Here is a 5,525-nt window from a genome sequence, read left to right as displayed (position 1 = left end):
CGGTCCCTTTTCCCGTCGATTATACCTAATATAATAATGACAAACATCATATGTAATATATTTTATAGTTTGTGACACACAATAACAGATATTATGCTCGTTCGCCGTACGCGGTGATAACAACGTATGCAATATTATAATATATCTAAAACGTTTTCACGATGGACGAATATATCGAATGCATCTGTATATTATGGCTGCCGTATGCGGTATTATGGTATTGTACGAGTGCACAGTGTGCCCGGCAGAAGATCTGAATCGGTTTTACTTTGAACGCGCGGTTCATTATTATAATAACATACCTGCACTGTTTTTACGGCGATTAATTTTAAGAATATAATATGCAGTCCTATACATAATATACATTTAATATGTAAACGGTATGTACAGTAAGTTGTACGCGTCTGCACACTCGCAATCATCACGCGCCGAGATAATGAAGACGACACAAAAGAAGAGGAAAAAACGTTTTGCGTTCATTGTTTGGCGTTTTTTTTTTTTTTTTTTAAATACATATATTATAATATATGTGTATACATAATACATAGGTAGCGGCTATACTACCACCTACCCGCTGCATATGTGTATACCACGGTAGTTTACACAAAAATTTATAATATATTATAATATCGTAAATTGTTATGGATTAAAATATGTTTATGTTTTTCCGAATCACTCGTAGGAAGTATAATATTATAATAATATATCAAACGCAATACGTCGTGTGTACTGCGTATATTGTGTTTAGTGTGTATAATATTTTGTATTGAAGACCGACCCGATTCCATTGGACTACAACTTATCTGCACCGCCGAAAATGAATTTTCATCGTGAACGAATTAGATGACAATATTACACACGAAATAGATATTATATTTGCGCAAATGGCAATAGCTCGCCTGTTTATAAAATCATACAAACTTATGTGAATTATACAAATTTACGGTTTGATTTATTATTTGATAAGTACAGGGTACACGAATAGATCAATAATAAATTGATCAAAGCAGACGAATTGTGATAAATATTAAGTAACTGCGAATGAAGGTTTGCAGTCGTGCCTCGTGATAGCTTATATTATGCATTATTATAATATATAATATACAGGCGTTAGTACTTATTTTTTATTTGAGATTTCCCTTTAGTCACATAACCGTGGTACACAGTAAGGAAACCAGATAAACCGTATATGCACGTTTTCCTATGAATTTGATTTTATTAATGATGCTATTTTTCTTTTCTTTTTTCTCAGTGATATCGGTGACTTAAAATAATGAAATATTTTACAGTTGACGAATTTTTAGGAGATTATTATACCTATCGGTTAAGCTTTGATTTTTTTTTGTTATAGCGATTAGTAATAATATTGGTAAGTGAAAACGCTTAAAGTTAATACTACATAAACATCGCATAATATTGTTTAAGTAACAATATTTAGTTTCAAAGAGTTCGTCTTGACGGGTAAAAAAAAAAAAGGTCATTCGTGTCTAAAGGGTCGTCAAAGAGTTGTTTCCCCGATCGAACCGAAAGCGGTAATGAGAAAAATGACCCACCTAGCAACACAACATTATATGGCTATATTATTATAAAAATCGTTGTTGTCGTTATCGTAGCGCACTGGTTAGCGAAACGATAAGGATTCATTTTCTATGTACCGAACGCGATTTAATTATTGTTTAATATTAATTATTAATGTTTGTTTCGTTATTGACGTGTGAAAAGTGTGTTATGTGCGCATATGTAACGACGGCGATAATAGCGGACGCACATACAGACGTGTGTAGGTTAGGTGCCGCCGACGGCTTTAGAATACATAATGTGTGTATAGGTGATGTGAACACGTAACTGTTTTTGTTATTTGCCACGATAATATTATTATTGCGATTGGAAAACGCGTTATCGGAACGAGGCGGGTGGCGTGTAATATGTAGACATAATGATTATTATTGATATCAGGTGTACATTAATACATGAGGTGTTGTGACTTATGACGACTGAAGCCGATCGACGTTCAGCTGGCATGCGTATAATGTTGTTGTGTCGGAGTGTGAAGAGTTTCAAAGTTTCGATCGGTCGCCGTATATTTTGTATAATAATATATAATACGCCGGATAGGCGTGTTGGTCACGTCATAATGTGGGACCAAAGGAATACTAATAACAATAATAAAACGTTGAAAATTTAACGAAATATTAACCTGACGTGTACCTTTGCCTATAATATAACGGCCACAACTGTGCGCGGACAATGCGGAAAATAGATTGTGACTTTACGATAAGCGCCGCCGCCGCCACCGACTAGTCGCATGCGAACGTATTGTATTCTAATTGATTTTGGTTTGACGGTTCCAACGGTAATATTATTATTATTACTGTACATTTTTCTGTTCGGCTGGCGATAAATCGCAGTCGTCGTGATGCGCACAATACGAGCAGAATTACACCATTATAGTATTATTTTCCATTATTATAACTATTGTAATTACTACTACAATACTATATTTTGGATACATTGGAGGAAATGGGCGGAGGGGTCTTACTAGCCCCCTCTCAAACAGACAGCTTTTTAGTTGCGTGGGATCGAAGCCCCCATACAAATGTTGGCTCCCCTCTCCCTTGAAATTTTCCAAAATTTTATCCTATAATGGATATAATGGACAATATATAATGAACATTATATTATATTATTGTACCTCCCTATAATATATTATGAACATGCGAGGCGTCCTCAGGAATAAATGCCATAAATCTATGTCTTAGTTCTGATGTTCATAAAATTTAATAATCAAGTGCAATAAAAATGTTTTTAATTTTAATTTTGTGATATTTCATATTTCATGTTACTTAATGATTATGATGATTGACCCAAAAAATAGCCAAGAGAGAGAACTGCCCCTACTTGCTTCCCCCTGCGGACGCCCTTGTGTACATGTGTCAATGGAAGGTTCCTGCTGGCGTATAATGTAGACAGTCATCGATTTAGTTTTACATATTATATTGTATGGAAATGGGATTATATTTTAGCTACTATAATTATTAATCGTAGTATGAGTTAGGGGAAATATTTTATGTTAGTTTTTAAATCAATAAAAGTGTTTCGGGACTAAAAACTGTGTTTGAGCTTTATTACAGACGTTTTCCGTTCTTATATTTTAAATAGAACAATTTTGAGATATATGTAGACACTTTAAGTCAAGGCGGTCTATATTTTAAACAGAATAGTACGGCGGTACCCACATGAAATCTTGAATCGTTCTAATTTGGAAGCAACGAACGTAAACCAGTATGCGCATACCACGGTACCTCATTAAACCTAACAGCGCTAATTTAATTAAATGTAGAGAGATTCATTAGCTCAGACAGTAAGGCGTCGTAGGTTTAAGTCCGTGTCACTCGATACGGGTTATTCGACACTACATACAGAACACTGTGGTGGATTGTGCTGATGAGAGTCCGGCTGGCCTTGCCATCTTAAGGCTACTTGTACAACTTAATGATATTATCATATAATTAACATTTTTTATTTCCATCATGAATGTATTGTATGTTGTACAATGGTAATATGTGTTTTCATTTATCTATTTATTTATTTATTTATTCATATGCGTGTTAATAGGCAGGGCTTGCGTTTAAAAAAAAAAAAATTATGTCTTATGATATTTACAATTAAAACGTTACACAATTTTTGCGTTTATCGTCATTTAGAATTAAAACGTTATACAAGTTTTGCGTTTATCGTTATTTATAATAGTGTTAATATCTATGAAGTTTATTAATAAAAACTAATGCGGGCAGGTAATAGCCCGAATACGGAATATAATATAATCAATTCTAAATGTCCGTACTTATGCATGAAATAAATATTTCTACGAGACCAATATAACTATTAAATAAATGGATTTTAAATTATTTCGTTTTGCGTTATTTTTACATCAACGAAATTCTATAAATTTACGTTTTGCGATATTTTTCGTTCAATGAAATTCTTTATATTTTGTTTTCCGTTATGTTTTGTTTAATGATATATAATATATATTGTTAATTTTTATGTTTTGTTTTTGCGGTTTTCGGTCATAGTTACTTTTAAAAATTTCAATCGTTTTTGGTCAAATACAAAGTTATAATTATAACGTTTGCTAGCCTTGGACCTCTAATAGTTATTAGTAATTATTTGATAATTTATCACATTTTGAATTATTCAAAATGTTTCGACTTTCAAAAATGTTTTACCAAATATATGGATATGGCTTTATTATAGGTATGTTACACGTGTATTCGATTAAACATCAGAGAGAGAAACGTGGATAAAAGTGATGACTAGCTGATACATAATAAACTCGCATTGCAGCTGTTTAGTTGTATACAGTAGGTACTCAAAATTTTTATTTTTATTTCGAAATATTTCAACAATATTTTAAAGTTTTATCCACCTCTCCGGGACTTGCCTATAGGTTTTTAATGACCATGTTTCACAACGAAAATGTTGATATTGTGCATAAACGTGTTTCTAAACACGTCCGAAATTCGTTCCTTAAATGTTTAAACCACATCGCCCTTCGGCTCAGTTCTCGAGTATAGATCTACTATAACTACTCCTACGTGGCTATACGTGTATACTTGTTCTAACCTCTAAATTAATACCGTTGGGGTGGTTTTTTTTTAACAATTGTTTTCTAACGTCCTGAGTACGACGTTTCAAGTGCTTCTTCGTGCGTGTAGGTTTTTTTTTTGAGGGGGAAATCCTCGTAACGCAAGTTCTTTGTAGATAACGAGGAGTGCTGCGCAGAGCGGAAAAGAGCGGCAAGTGTGCGTGTATGTGTAGGAAGGAAGAGGACAAAAAAGTAGTGAACTAATCTCTATATACGCTCGTACTCACCTACCCCCGACGTCCGTTTATCCGAATTGCGGTCTAGGGGTCGCGTGACCCCAAAAATCTCCCAAAGGACTATAATATATCATTATAAATTTTATATTAATATAGTCGCACATTTATCGACTCGCATTAATATAGTTAATACCTCTTTTACAATGCCTATATACAAGCATTTATTGTATTGGGCGTGTACCGTTCTGGCTAATCGACCCGAAATGTGGTTTATTCGGGCGAATAGTTTTATGCCGATTGGGCCGGCGTCGAAGCACATCAACGGAAAAACTTGAACGCAAAATAAATATACCGATTCACAAATGTGTGCGTTCGGATTAAACTACCGCACGCGCAAAAGCATAATAAACCAGGAAAAACTATGTGGGTCGCGCCCGGCGTGCGTGATATGCGCAAGTAAAATAATATTATTTGTAGACATCAACAACTACACACACGATGATGATAACGTGCGGCTCGTTAATCGATTCGTCGGGAGATAAAACCATAATGCCATTAGAAAAGAATGGGAAAAAAAATTTCTGTATCAAAACTCGTCGGTGAAGTTGTCGCCGCGAGTTCATGATGATGTTTCACTTTTCGCCCGATGGTAATTAGCCCCCTCGTCGTAAGAAAAAAAAAAATTAATAGATTGCCAACAC

This window comes from Metopolophium dirhodum, chromosome 1 (assembly GCF_019925205.1).
Source record: "Metopolophium dirhodum isolate CAU chromosome 1, ASM1992520v1, whole genome shotgun sequence".
Classification (NCBI taxonomy): domain Eukaryota; kingdom Metazoa; phylum Arthropoda; class Insecta; order Hemiptera; family Aphididae; genus Metopolophium; species Metopolophium dirhodum.
Note: the sequence above shows the minus strand (reverse complement) of the source record.